Raw genomic sequence first — 15,565 nt, 5'->3', positions numbered from 1 at the left:
TGGCAGCTGCAGCACAGACGTGGCACTGTGCGAGGGCTACTCCTCTGGACCAGCAGTTTGCTGCTGCCGTCAGAGCCGTGGTGTGGACAACGGGCTACCTGGGCCCCGGAGCCAGCGGCACCCGCAAAGCGCCATCTTTGAGCTAGGCAGCTGCCCTGGACCTGAGCTGGCAGGCCTTCGTGCGCAGGCCAGACAAGCTGCCCAGAGGTAGTGGCACGTAAACTCTCTCTTCTGAATGTTACCTGGCAGTGTCAGGATTAAAAACAACCAAACAAACAAACCAACACCGCCAACAAAACAAAAATCCAATGACAATGGATTTACCCCAGAAAGGAGTTTGGTAACGCATGGTCTTGTTTGGCTACGACAAAAGGCTATAGTCTTCAGTTGATGGCTGGAAACTGGATTGCACTTATGTAAAATAGAACAGCCTGCAAGGGTTGAATGCCGTAATTAACAGGAAGTTTTAGAAATTATTGGCTAATGCCATTGAATAGAAATACTGCCAACTATTGTTGTAAAAACTTGGTTTGTTCCTTTGATGGTAATATAAAATGACTCAACATGGCTTCACTGGGAAGAGATACCTTTGTCTGTTACGTATCATTACCTACATTTTTTAGAGTGGTTTAATATGACAATACAAATTTTGAAATTTAAATCTATTTCCCAGAACTAACTAGAGGACCAGCTGCCTCCTGAGCAGTCACAGTATTGGTGATACAACCTGGCCTGTTTACAGTAACGTGGCATTACTGACCCAGTCCCGCTCCCACAGCAGCCAAGGCAGCTTTGGCCACTGGTGGTGTTTAAGCAGTAGTAAGTTTAGAGATTTCTGTAATGGGCAAATATGTTCATGTAAGCCTGAGCAGCCCCATCAGGAGCATTGCCCTTGCAGCGTGTATGTTATTGCTCAGAGTATTAATCCACATTTTTGTAACAAACTCTCTGAACCATACTGGAGAATACAGGTAGCTCTGAGATAACGTACTCTGCTCATGTGATGCAGCTGTTATATCACCTAAGAACATTTTCACAATGCTGCAATAATGACCAAAAGGTTATTTCTCAAACCTTGTCACCCAGAAGGTACCAGCTGAAAAGTTTCTGTTTGATTGCTAAAGAGCAGAAAGCAACAAGTGAATATTGGCAAATATTGGATGAGGCATGATGTGGATGTTGCACAGAGCCTAACGCCCACCTCCACTTCAGGGAAAGGAGAAACCAGACCTGCAGACACGCTGATCGCCTCCTGGTTTGAAAGTTCCCACTCACTTGTTTGGAAATGAACTCCAGAACCTCACTGCTTTCTATTTACGGCACCGAGAGCCAGTAATCACAGCGCTTCCAAAGAGTCATTAATTGCACCCCTATTACAGCATTTTATGATGCCTTTTAATGCATAGATTCAAAAGAAAAGGCAGTCTGTGAGGAGACTGACCTTCCTGATACAAGAAGGGGAGGTAAAGTCCCCTCTGTTCAGCTCAAAGCAGCACAAAGGTGAGGCACGGCTCGACAGCAGCCAAACCAGGGTCACCTCACCTTGGTGGCAGCACTGGGCTCCCAAGGGCAAGGCGCAGGCAGTCAGGCAGCGGCAGCCAAAGCTGAGCCAGACGGAGCTCCCAAAGCCTGTGTCACAGCAGCAGCCGTCGGCGAGTTGAAGCACACAGACCCCGTGTTTCCTTTCAAGGGCGGGGGGCAGTGCCCTTCCATTGTTTCTGAAGGCAGGCGCTTCGGAGTACATGGGCATCGACATGCAGAAGTGCTGGTGGTCGACACCTTCCATATATGCCTGAAGGGAGCAAAACGGGGATGCTGACAACACCAGAGGGATCTGGGTGCCCCAGCTCACTGGCTCTCAGTAGCACTGACCAAGACAAGCTCTTGGAGAACCCTGTGAAACCCAGCCCGTCACCTGACGCAGGTTACAGCCCCCCGCTAAGCTGAAAGGCTGGTGAACGGGTACATAACCTGCACCGCGCTCGGAGCAGCTGGTATGCGGTAACGCCTGTCAGCAGAGCACAGCAGCTTCCCCAGTTCCCTTCTGCAGCCCCGCACACTGGCCTGCATATGGTCTCAGTGGGGAGCAGAGTCTCAGAAGAGGAACGCTGGCCCCAAATACACACGGGTCTGGAGGCTGCATAGTCCTGCTGCCAGGGCCAGAAACAAAACTGCTGCCGCAGTAAGTGTCCCAGTGTATGGCGTGGCTGTTGCTAACCGCGGCAGCAATCTCTCCATTAGCTGACATGTTGCATGCCTGTATCAGATAACACTGATATTACGGTGTTGACAAAGGTGGTGAAGCTGGTATACTAGCAAATAATACTGAGGTAATTGATTTCACCTTCCTTCATTGCTGTCTTTGCTCTATTGCCTCCACTGATCTAGGCATTAAAAGACAATTTATTCCCCTGTCCAGACCTCATGCATCATTGTACCAGGAGAATTCTTGTACACTGGCTAGAAACAGTGGATGTGAACGCACCTTCTCTTTTGAAATGTTACTCCATCCTCCCACACCTCTCTCTTCTTTGCTAATTCCAGTCAACCACCCCCGGGACCTACACCCACTCTGATCCCGACTCACTGATGAACATACACGTTGCTAAACAGATTGCAGCTCCCGTTCCGTAGCTGCGTTTAGGATCATTTGGGTACTACATCTGATCCATAAATGGGAGCCCACTGGTTGGGAAGGACTCTGGGGTTTAGCGCTCACGCCGTGGAACAGGTTACTCATCGCAACACTCAGCACCGCGGCTCTGAGGTGCTCCAGAACAACCTCAGGACCGAGCCAAGTGGAAGCTACAGCCAGTCCTGATGAGCTGTTAGGGAACACCCCCCTGCAGGGATGGGCTCCACGCAACCCGAACGAGATGCTGAACTCCCCTGAGGACCCCTAAGGCCACCCAGAAGGGCTGCCGTGGGCCTTCCTGCAGGCTGTGTTATGGCTGAGCAGCACTAGAGCCCCTTGCCTTGTTCCTCCTGCCCTTCCTCCCCCTGCACACTGGGGGCTGGGGCCCTACAGGCTTGGCCTCACTTCTGTTAGAAGTCTTCCACTTTGTACCAAGAGCCTCCTGCGAAGATGGAGGATACTGAGCAAACAGGAAGTTCCACGTGGGACACAGGTGCAAAAAAGAGGTTTCAAAAAGTGAAGGGAGGAGAAGTTACCTGCCGCTGGTACTATAATGGCTCAACAGCGATGCTATAAATAGAAGGATGCGTGTTGGACGTTTTATCTCGCTTGTGTGGTACACCATACAGTTAAAGTCTGAATAAACCTCTTTTGTCAATTTTATTACCTTTCAGATATAAAAATAAATAAACTTAAAGAAGGAGTGGAGACCTGCAAAGCCAGCCTGGTTCAGAAAGACTGACAAGGGAATAATCCTGTCCTAAAGTTGAGGAGATAAAACAATGAGCTTTCGGGAGGGCAAAGCCCCTCCAGAAGGAGCTGTCCTTTACACAGGAGGATTAGAATAAAAACATTAAAAAGGGGACTCTTCCAAAAGGAAAGGAAAAACCAAAAATGCCATAACATTTTTGCTACCAGAACCGCTTTCTAGTTTGACGGGAAGGCTGCATGAGCTGCTGAGAAATAGGAGGTAGCACGGTAATAGCAATTAGAAGCATTTTAATGACCATTAAAAAAACCCCACAAGTAAACGATACAGTGTATTAAGTAACTTTTACTTGGCTGAATATAAAAGAGACATCGAGAAATCATGCTTTTACTTTGCAATTCTCAGCAGTGAGTTCTAGACTTACCACTCCGATGCCAGCATGGGAACTTCCAATTGGCAGCAACGCATAATTACCACTGGGCAGAGGTGAATCAACCACTGTCTGTCACAAAGCCAAGGGGAGACCCTCAGACCATCTGCCAAAGGTGGGCGAGTGGGTGAATAAGTGTTACTTTCTTGCTAGACTCCGAACAGGGCACCACACCTTGCGATAGTATCTCTGTAATAAGCAAACAACTTCAAATGATGTGTCATTGCAGGAGGGTGACCCAGCAAGTCAGGTTTCATTAGTGCACGAGGGACTGCAGTGCGCTGGTACGCACGCTTACCTTGGGACCGGGAAACCTCAGCCTGCCATGCGGAGGAATCTAAACCCTGAGACTGTCTCCTTCGTGAGACATGGCTCCACAGCAGCACTGTCACTACACGAACGTCCTAGTTCCTTTTCTGTCCGTCACTGTTACAGGTCTTCTAATGTGCTAGTAAGGAGATTACAAATGTAAGCCCACCCCAGAAATACAATCACATTAGTATGGGTACAACAGAAGATGACAGTGTTACGCATGTTCTTCCAATCAGCCAGACATGCCCGACGCTGGACGCCCAAGTGTTCCTACATGGTCACTACCTCCCACCGCTGCACCTCCCTTGTGCCCCAATAGCAAGTACACGGTCCGGCTGCAGTCACAGGGGATGTGCCGGCTCTGCCCATCTTTCCAGCCATGAAGGCTGCAGGGAATCCCCCAAGGCCCCCTGTGAGGCGGGCCCAGCGCCTGCGCAGAGCTTCCATCTGCAGTGGGTTTGTGTGGAGGGCTGTGTTCGCGGGGGCACAGGGTGGCTTCTGTGGGAAGGTGCCAGCAGCTTCCCCCGTGCCCGATGGAGCCGATGCCAGCCGGCTCCCAGCCGGACCCGCTGCTGGCCAAGGCCGAGCCCGGCAGCGACGCTGGCAGCGCCTCTGGGATAACGGGTTTCAAAAGGGGGAAAGTTCCTGCGCAAGAGCAGCTGCAGGGGGAGAGGGGAGGGAGCCCGTGGGAGAGCAACAGCCCTGCAGCCCCCCAGGCCAGGGCAGGAGGGGGCGGGGGGGGCTCCAGGCGCCGGAGCCCGTGGGGAAGCCCCCGGCGAGGCAGGGGATGCCACAGACGCCCCCCTGGCTGGGAGCTGGCACCATGGCTGCAGCCAGGCCCCGGTGGCAGCAGTGAGCCTCCAGCCGTCCAAGGGCACAGCCGCTTAGCAAAGCAGTGTGCACCCTGCTCTGGCTCCGCAGTCAGACTGAGCGGATTTCCAGACATTTTGTTTCTTTCTGTAGCAGAACTCACCCCAGCATTGTGCTCCACATCCCAGCGAGCCAAAGTTCCATCCAGTGAAACTCAACGGTCTTCTGTGAATTCAAACTACTACAGGCCATTGTGCAAATGTGTATTTTGGCAAGTGCCCGGCCCTTCCAGTTGACTGAACTACTCATGCTTTCTAGAAACAACCATGCCTATCCCTAGCACTCCATGCAGGTGACTTTACCCTTTCTTCTTCCTGATTTCTTCCTTTTACTGAAACTTGCTGAATCCTTGCCAGGGGCCACACTCCACTGTCTCTTGGCCCGGCAGCCTCGTTCCTTCTCTTTTCCCGTTTCCTCCCCTTAGGGCTCCTGCCCTCAGGTAACGCAAAGGCCATGGCAACAACGGCACGAAGATCATCCTTGGTGGCAAGGCTGGGAGGAAAAGGATTCCTAACAGAGGAGAATTAGGTGTGTCTTGGTTAGGTTACTTCTGAATTTGACCTGCTCAACCACTCCCTACCAAAAACTCTCAACCAACACTGCAGGCTCAAGCTGAAGGTCTCACAAACTCAACACGTAATCAACAGGCTTCTGCTGAAAGGGGTTAGCCAAAACATTAGCAAAGATGAAGATGTCTCACATAAGATATCAGTTCATTTTTCCTGGGAGTATCACGGAGCAAGTCCACACAGAAGCCATGTTCAGGTACAAGAAGGTAGCCAGGAACAGTCAGCATGGATCCACTACAGACAAATTGTACGGGCCCAGCGTGCTTGTCATCTGTGCTGGAGTGACAGGCTGGATGGACAAGGTGAAGGTGGGGGAAGCAGCGGATGTCACTGGTTTTAGCATGGCATTTGACATTGTCTCCCATATGGGCCAAACTGGGGTGGTATTGCCTGAACAGACAGACCACAACCCGGCTGAAAAAAGCTCAGAGCTGGGCCACGAAGCTCAAAGGATAATAATGGTCAACAACTAGATGTTTCATTGGCATTAACAGATGGCATTCCTTGAGCGGCAATGCTAGGGCCAGTCTCCACCAGTGACCTGCACGACAGAGCAGAACGGTCCCTCCGCAAGTTTGTGCGTGACACTGAATAGGGGCTGTAGGTTATTATGCTGCAGGACAAGGCAGCCATTCAGGTGGTCTTCAGCAATCTGGAAGACGAGTCTGAAAAAAATCCTCTGAAATTCTGCAAGGACAAACGTAAAGTCTGCACCTGACACAGCACAGGGGTGTGACAGCACAGGCTGGGAAGCGAGCGGCTAGAGAAAGCAGCTTTGCTACAATAAGGCCCTGGGGCCCTGATGGACAAAAGGCCGAAGAGGCGCTGGCAGCACGCCTCTGCGGGGAGGCACCCCATCGCTCCCTGAGCGAGAACAGAGCCAGGCTCTCCAGAGGCGCACAGCACAACAGCAATGACCGTGAGTTGCAGCAGCAGAAATTCCACTGGACATCATAGAAGATTTTTTTCAAAGTAAGAGTGGCTAAACTGGAACAGGTGCCCAGAGACGTCTGTGAAATCCCCATCCTTGGAGATTTCAGAATTTTAATGGACGAAGCCCTGAGCTACCTGAGCTAACGTTGAAGTTAGCCCTGCTTTGAGGAGGTTGGAGTGCAGCCCTCCAAATATGCCTTCCAACTGATATTATTTTGTGGGTGGTTTTGTAGTGGGGTTTGATTTTTTTTTTTCTAAATAGCTGTTGATCAGGGAGACCTCGCTGGAGTTAATGATTCCTCAAAATAATGGAAGCTGTTATCTCTACAGCATCACCTGCCAATTATTTATTTATAACAAGAATGAATTCTGAGTATGCATCACAAGTCCAGACAGTCAAGAGACTTCAGAGGTTTTATATTTAAGGATAAAAGAACTGAACTTTCTCTTCCAGATCTTCAGATTAAGCAGAAAAAGTCCTGCTGTTAATACACTGGAGTCAAATCTGCAAAAGCCTCCTCAGTTCAGAGCTAGCATAAGAAAGACTATTTCTCAGCTCTGTTTTGGATATATGCAACTCACACATTCTTGTGGTGGCAATGTAACACGTTGAGAGGCCTTCTGATGAAACCATTGCTCTGGCCTGAAATATGAACGTAACGCCCGAGATCCAGCCTCCAAACCCAACCCCTGTCTCAGGATTTACCTGCCACCATGATCTCTTTGGTGCAGATCAAAAACCACAGCCCATGTCTAGCCCTGGACCTACCCCAGCGTAGAGGTACGCAGCAGCCTGTGCACTGGGGTGTGCCGGGGACAGCCTTCCAGGATCAGACACAGCACCGGGGGGGAACTCAAGAGACCAGGACAGATACCGAGTGTGTATGTGCAGTGCAACCCCACAGTGTGCATGGGCTGCTACAGTGCACGCGGCCGAGTCCCACCCGGCACGCTGTGCTGTGCACTATTTATGTGCAGCCACTTGTCCAGCAGCCCAGGCTGCCAAAAGTTCAGCAAACTAGCTAGCTGCCATGGAAAAAATAATAATCAGAGTTGGCTGCTGAGTCCCAGCAGAACCACACTGCAAATGTGGGGCAAGGGTCCTCGAGACCATGCCTCCAACAGCACTGGCTGCAATGCCAGGCATCTCAGCGCCGCAGGACAAGCAAAGAACACGGCACTCCCTGAGACGCGCCGGGATATTTTTACCTGCCAGTCTCTGGAGAGACACAGGTCACTCCCATGAGTCACAGGCCCAAGTGCCCCCCACCACCAAAGCCCCAGATGACCCAGCCCTTCTGTAAGCTTCTTGTTGTCCGAGCAACAACAAATGCTCAGAAAAGGCACCAGATTTCGTCCCCTATCTCAGCACGTTAGGTTCTGTGACACCAACATAAAACCTGGGCCAAGAAGGAAAAAAATAAATAAATAAAAGTAAAAACCCAAATGTATTTGAAAGTATGTTCAGAAACAAACAAGCAAAACCTCTTATCCAAACAAATCATAGTTACATCTTGGGTGAGACCATGTTTATGAAGGTTTAGCCAAGAAGTTTGCTTGGAGATACTTCTCCAGCCTTAACATAACACTACCAGCCTGGACAAGTGCTACTAGAAAACACCTCATTAAAATGCTGTTGTGGTATTTATTTATAGATAGTAATTTATATCACACCCATCATACACACCAATCTGGCAGCTACAATCGGCAAATTGGACTGCTTCTCCCACAGCGCTCCCTGCCCCAAATCCACTCCCCGATGCCCCCAGCTCCCTTACCAACACAACCTCTTCCCACTTGGTACCTGGCACATATTCAGCGTGACAGCAGTGTCGCTCTGAATGAGCCTGAGCCTCTCTTTGTCTGCATTTATCCAGCGCCGCAGCACTCTCGGAACATGAGGTGGAGTACCAAGGATGCAACAGCCCGTCAAGAGCCAGACAAACATCTTTTGGTGCTTTGTAGCTAGGTGTTCTTGGGTGCAGTCATCAGCCACTGCAGAGCTCATCCCTGGAGTGGACAGGCAGCTGGAGTCTGCATTTGCTGGAGGGTCCGTGGCTTTGGGATGCACTAAGGATAATACCAGAGAGGCTCATTTGTAGGTCGCACAACAGCCAGCGTGATAAAACACCTTATGAGAAAGCATAGGGTGCGTCCTCAGTAAAAAAAAAAAATAAAAATGGGGGGGGGAGAAAAGAAAAAAAAAGAAAAAAGACTGGCAAAAAAAAGAGGTTAGATGAGGTAGCTGGGACTGCCGGGGGCAATCTGAAATCAGTTTACATTAGAGCAGGTTGCTCTTGATTTCGCTACAGCAGTTGTCACGCTTGGTAAGAATAACAAGCTAGTCATATGGCAGCTACCATTGTGCAGCTCAGCACATGCAGCCCAGTAGAAACAAATCCAAGCAAACGCACTGGCTAGGATGGGACTTCTTTTTTTAAAAAGCACATAAAATGGTTATGTAAATAAGTTTCTACTTCAGGAATCTGTGAGAACAAGTTTCCCTGTAAGAGGACTTTGTTACTGGAGTACCTGGTGTTTTACCCTGAATCTGCACTTCAGGCTGAAATGCTGGCATATACATCCCACTGCAGCTCCCAGGTCCTTCCCACTATCTGGTCCCTTCAATCTCCCAACTTTTTAAAATATTTTCAAGCTCATCAGCTATCTAGAGTTCCACCTTCGTGCATGCCCAGAACTGCCCCAGTCCTGACAGGGCCAAGCAGCTCAGCCCAATTCACACCTAAGTCTGATCAGGATCAAGAAACTGGGCGTTGCTTTGCCTAAATCCCCTGAGGGCTTTGATCGGGGATTATATGTTACCTGGTGACTGTATCATGTAAAATGCGTAAACAGTCCTGGGAGCAGAGTCCAGAATCTCAAACTCCCATGTGAGTGCTCGAACCAGTCGGTAGGACAGCCATGCTCCCCACGCACGCTTGCTTTCTGGCACTATGATTCAACAGCGCATTGCTGTAGAGCAGCAGATCCTCAGCAGAGAGCGGACTAGGAGTGTCCAGCTCCCTGCCTTGTGGTCGGGTGTTCTGCTAGAGGGAGATGGGAACAAACAGCCTGAGGAGAACAGTGACCCTGTTTGCCACTTCCTGGCTGCTGGTAATCTGTGTTTCGGATTAGGCATCTTTGCTGGGACAGAAAGGCTGTCTGTACTCACCTTCCAGAGGAGCTGTCGGCTGGGTCGTTGCAGCAGTAGCATTTAAGACTTTAAATTTCCCTATCAGCCTCTCTGGCCACCACGCTGAATGTTTTGGTCCTCATGTGGAAGTGCCAGGCTTGCCTCATGCGCACTGCAGGGATTGCTGGCTCTAAAGTCAAAGCTGGGCACTAGCAATCAAGAAACACAGAGCTTAATACCGAAACATCAAAATATTCTTGGGTATAACTTAAAAAATTTGTAATTGCATCTGCAAGTGGCTACACCAGATAGTTACTCAGCCTCGGCACTCAGGTCTTGGTGCATAACATGAGGAGTCTCATGAATTAGCACGTGCTAAGGGAGAAAGCCTTGGGGAAAATCTGTACTGCTGCTATCGCTACAGAGAAACAGCCTTTCCCTACCCCAGCAGCACACCAACTCCCTCCCTGATAATGCTCTCTCCGTAACACACATCGGTGCGTTTGTCTCATCCAGGACCATCTGGGGGAAGCAGCTTTGTTCCTTCTAAAAACGGGGGAGAACTGTACAATGAAGCTGGTGAAGTTGTGTGTCTGGAGCACAAGCGTTATGAGGAGCAGCTGAGGGAACTGGGGGTGTTTCTTTAGCCTGGGGAAGAGGAGGCTCAGGGGGACCTTACCGCTCTCTAGCTGTAAGGCTGTAGCAAGGTGGGGGTCAGTCTCTTTTCCCAAGCGACAGGGTGAGAGGAAACAGCCTCAAGTTGCACCAGGGAAAGTTTAGATTGGATATTAGGAAAAAATGTCTTCACCAAAAGGGCTGTCAAGTACTGGAACAGGCTGCCCAAGGAAGTGGTGGAGTCACCATCCCTGGAGGTATTTAAAAGACGTGTGGATGTGGCACCTGGGGACATGGTTTAGTGAACTTGCTAGGTTAATGGTTGGACCATTTATGGACCAAGACCTGTATGATCTTACAGGTCTTTTCCAACTTAAATGATTCTATGATTCTATGAAACAGCAAAATGCTTTCTGTATCTGTTTGCATTGCTCATAAATATTAGAAACCTTTTTCATGAGCATAAGAATTATTTTACAATAAAAATGTGCAAATGATGACATTTCTCAGAGGAAACGTCCAACTGGACAAGCTTCCATCGAGACCAAATTAATGACAGTGTGCAGCTTGCTCTGGTTGTTTTCCGTTTTTACTACACAAATGATATTTGCAGTGGTAGAAAGTGATTCTGTCCTGGACCAAATACAGAAAAATGCTTTGGAAAATGTCACACTTTGCTCACAAATGCAAAAGTTGTTTCTAAGTTTCACTTACTGCGGCAACTGTTCCACAGTGAATTTCCCCATTTGCTGCAGCACTCATAAAGTTCCTTTGGAAACCACTCAGCACACCCAGTACACACACAGAAGACACCAGGAGAGAGCCACAGGCCAAGTCGCTTCTAATAAACGCTCTCAGGCTTCCTTCTGAGATGCCAGGATAAAGAGCAAAGCTTTTCACATTGCCCCCATGCCACTATTTGGAGCCAATACCTCCTTATACCTCAGAATGAAAAAAGAAAATGCTTCTGAACTGTAAGCTTCAGCCAAAAAGAGCCCCACCATGTTTCTATCACTAATGCCACAGCTCATCTTTGGATTTCCGTTGCGCTCGCCATTGCAGGCAGTATCAGGAACTCTCCAGCTAAAAGCAGGGGCAGCTATCAACCGAGCTGTAGGGCGTTACAGCTGCCGCTCTCAAGAGACTTGTCTCCTCCACAGCTCAGCACAAAGCAGAAGCAGAAACACAGCCGCTGGTGGGTCCAACCCCAAGACCACCATTAGCTACAGAGGGCTATGGGTACCGCAGGGCGCACACAGAAGGCCGACACGCGGCGCCATGAAGGTTGGCTGGCATTTTTACTGTGTTGCATGTGTACACGCTGGTCAAACTGTAAGGGCCAAAGGGGACAGCAGACAAGGAGCAGGCTTGGCACTCGACCCCTAACATAGTATAGCCTTTGTGTGGTTACCTTGGGCTACTCCTGAAGCACAGCTAGATACCTGAGTATCTCTAGATGTACGCAAATTGGCAGTTTGTGAGCAAAACCTCTCTTTAGTAGAAGGGCTACGGGCTACACAAACTATACAGAAGGAAGCCAGTGGATAAACAAGAGGGGCTCACCTCTGCCACAAACTGAGGTGCAGCAAAGCGCAGTGATTTGGGGAAAACAAGAACTTCCTCTGAGGCTGATGAATGCCAGGTGCATGAAGCTTCAAGGTACAAGCTGAGGAAGCATGTCACCATGCTGTTCCCATCAGTGAAGCTTGCTTGGTCCAGCAACAGCAGTGCAGAGCTCTGATTCACAGCACTGTTTGCAGGGCTTTAGTATGCCACCCCGTGCAAACCGATAATAGCTTGAGGGGGAAAATTAACAGGTGGTCATAGGGGAGAAACTCCGGAGGGGTGTTTTTCCCCCCTCTCCTCTGTGATAATACAGTGATAATAGGCTAATTAGGATTTTCTGAAACCACCTGCATATTTTCCCAGGCATCCTGGCTACCAGTTAGAACAGAATGTATGTCTCCACAGTGGCGTTTGCAGCACTGGGCTTGCTTTTCATTAAACGCCTCTCCTTTGTGTGCAGAAGACTGTACAGTCCAGAAGGTCACTGTCATGATGGCACTGAGGGGTGACACGGCGGTGATGACTAATGTTCAGGGAATACTTAACACTTTCTAGCTAATTCCACTGCTTCAAGAGAGTCACCTGACATCCTATTACCCCAGTTTTCCCACTGCTGTAAGGGGAGAAGTAAATCCTCGCTGGTCTTTAGAGGAAGAGTGTACCAGTGTTGTTAAAGACTCCTGCAACTCACTAGGCAATTCAGAAACAATAGATGTTACCCAGCACAAAGCACAACGAGAGGCAATAGCACAACATCCAGGGACAGGAGCAGAAAGCTCCACCACCCTGGGTGCATACTACTGCAGAAAGGCAGGGATGGGCAGCGAACGTGTATCTCATGAGTAACGAACATGTGCATTTTCATGTGGCATCACCATTTCACAAAGGCTGCCAGGTAGTAACACCTGCTGCTCTCCCTGCCACAATGTGTGATGTATGCAATGGCCATGTCCTCCTTCAGAGCAGCATGGACCCATGGGATGTGGGACTTCATGCTACCATCCTCTTAACCTTGCTTATGCTTCAAGACATCCCCAGCTCAGACAGATTTCCTAAAAGTGAGCGTCAATTCCCCTGTACTCCCTGCTGCCCACACCAGGCGCTCTGGGATGAACATCCCGCACACACCAGGTCAGTTCAGGGATCTCTGAACAGCCCCGCTGGCCAGCCACCCAGCTGCAGCCCACCATGCAGGTACAGACACAGGGGGCAGCACCAGCCATGCCTGCTTCCCCAGGACACCATGTGTCCTCCACTCCCCTCCTCCCTTTCTTGTGTCAATAACACAGAACAGCAAGGTAAACATGAGGGCTCTGGGGCATCCAAGAGACCCCTTTCCTGGCAGCTCGCAGCCACTGGTGCTGCCTCCTGACATGTGTGAGCACTCAGTTGCATGAATCCTCTTTCCATGCCACTACCAAGACCCTACAACAGCTCCTATGTGTGTTCTTCCCTGTATACTCTACTGTTTCCTCACATCAGCATCTGCTGCGCTCACTGTCTCCTGCCCGGTGCCAGAGGGGCAGCTCTGTAGGCGGCCATTCCTCCCCTTCCCTGCTCGCGTGGCCCTGCCTTGGATGGAGGCAGGCCCCGGTGCCCTCTAGGACGACAGGGCTCAAGAAGACTTTTTGTTAAGGCCCAGGCACTGGAAAGATGCTCTGAGCCCGCAGCCAAACATGACCTGCTCCGGCAAGCAAAACCTTTCTCACCAACCTCCTTCCCTCCCCCTGGGTTAACAGGCAGTTGGGACCGCCGGAGCAGGGGTGGTTGGTTTGTTAAAGGATCATTGCCTTTCAAAATTGCATTTCAGGAAGCTAGGAATTTAAGTTTGCAATCTGCATGGTTTCTGTTTCCAAAGGTGACTCTGTGTGTGTGTGTGTGTCTCTGCTACAACAAACCGGCACTGTGGGTGCACACCAACAGTGCCATGTGTCTGCGCTTTGGCTATGCCTGCTCTAGCACTGTGCACGTCACATTCCCTGTTTTGGGGGCTAGATGTGTGCCTCGGGCCAGTACAGTTGAAGGACATGAATACCAAGGGTTACAAATGAGAAGCTGTGGTGAGCTGGCAGCTGGCACAACTATTGATTTTTTGATAAGTACTTTAAGTGGCTTATTAATGGCAAAACTTTTTCTAGTGAATCCTACCTGCAGCCAGTAGATGAACCACAAAGGACAGACTCCAGCCCTTTTCCAGAATACTGCTCGGTGGCTAAAGACAAGTGCTGCTTAGAAAATGACTTTTTTTTTCTTTTTCTTTTTCTTTTTTTTTTTTTTTTTGCAAAAGACAGTGATAGGGCAGGGGTTGCAATGCATAAAGTGCACATATGCTCAGTCACTTGGAAGAAGGATGTTCTCTAGCACCCACGTTTGAATTTTAACTGTTGAATCTGAGCCAGATTCGGAGATGACGTAGGTGGTTTTGTAAGTTACATCAGTAACTTGGTGGGGTGGCTGTAAGCAAGCCGGCTACACCTCAGCTCTTGACTGGCACAATTCCACACGGAAGACACACAGGTCTGAGCCTAAAGGAGAATTTCCCAGGAGATAAATAATGCCCTATCTGATATTTCAGCGTTGGTTGCCTACAGTGTCCTGAGACAAACACTGGCAAAAATATGGAAAGGAGATTTTTTTGTTGTTGTTGCGGTTGTTCCCTGGTTACAAATCCTCTGCATAGATTTGGAGATGTTGAAAATCTATGAGAATGTGTACTATTTTTGAATTGGTATTTTAGTCCAGAACTGGATTGAAAATAGTGGTGATGGAAGCAAAACTAAGCCAGGCTGATTTGTTACAGTAAAGCTGTGTTGCACTTTAGATTACTTATTAACAAACAGCAAATGGGCCTCTGCCTTGACCTTTTTTCATTTGAGCAAATACACTCTTCCTGCCCCTTGTAAACAGCAGTTACTGGTAACTGAGTCACGTACCCCCTCACATCACTGGAGTTATTTTTTTTCATCTGTGGCAAGGATTTTAGTCAAATTGAATTTTGCCAGGCTCACTAAGGTTATTAGCAGTATTATTAGTCTTAATAATACCAACAGTAATAATACTACTCTGGATCACCATAAACCTGAAAACACCTAAGTACTTCACAAATATTAATTAACAAAACTCAATTGGAGGTCTGAGAAATCAGCAAAAAATTGTCAGCCTCACTTTAGAGCTGAAGAGCTGAAAACAGAGCCACAGCAACCAGAAGTGGCTGTTTGCTTGATGAGTTTCAATTAATGGCTGTTCTTTGTGTCACAAAGCGCCAGGTGCCCAGTGCCTCTGGCAACACTGCCAGGTTAAAAGCAGCAGCCCACAGCACACATCTGGAGCAGCAGAAGTCAGTGGTAGGTTTGCGAACTGGAGTCAAAGGGATAGGCTCTTCCACTGGAAGCTGGGCTTTCAGTACCTGCGCTGCTTTGAACGGGACTGTCAGGCGTGCCCCGAGTCTCTTGTGCCTTGGGATCCATGACCAACGGTTCCCTGGGCACTTTGGAAAATCCCACTCCTGCTGATCTTCAATGAAGCTGAAGACCAAGAACACACCTAGAACCTGCGCGTGTCCCAACAAACTATGGATACCCACTCCTTTGTCAGCCTTTATATTAAACCTTTTTTGAGTGTAGGAGGCAAACTCTGACAACCACAAGGAACCCCTCTGCAATAGCTGATGACTACTTTTCCTACCTAATTATTTCCCTGACTTCTCTCTACCGGTATTAAACCTCCAGTGGTGACCAAATTGTGACAATGGCACCAAGGAGTATGCAGTATTCATCTTGGTTGTAAGTTAATT

At 49.1% G+C, this 15,565-nt stretch overlaps 1 long non-coding RNA gene across 8 annotated transcripts in view; it reads right to left on the bottom strand.

Annotated features, from left to right (window-relative positions):
• Positions 1-1,362: 1,362 nt before the first annotated feature.
• LOC130159349 (uncharacterized) overlaps positions 1,363-15,565 on the bottom strand; it is a 30,201-nt gene continuing 15,998 nt past the window's right edge. For 2 of the 8 annotated variants that reach the window (XR_008825708.1, XR_008825715.1), the window contains 4 exons: positions 9,631-9,800; positions 4,073-8,528; positions 3,769-3,963; positions 1,363-1,792 (listed from right to left, as the gene is read on the bottom strand). This is a non-coding gene — a long non-coding RNA (uncharacterized LOC130159349). Of the gene's footprint in view, positions 2,258-3,768; positions 3,964-4,072; positions 8,590-9,630; positions 9,801-15,565 lie in introns of all 8 variants that reach the window. The other 6 variants (XR_008825711.1, XR_008825709.1, XR_008825714.1 and 3 more) reach the window with 6 other exon arrangements.

This window comes from Falco biarmicus, chromosome 15, assembly GCF_023638135.1.
Source record: "Falco biarmicus isolate bFalBia1 chromosome 15, bFalBia1.pri, whole genome shotgun sequence".
In the NCBI taxonomy this organism is placed as follows: domain Eukaryota; kingdom Metazoa; phylum Chordata; class Aves; order Falconiformes; family Falconidae; genus Falco; species Falco biarmicus.
This window is presented reverse-complemented; position numbering and strand designations above follow the sequence as displayed.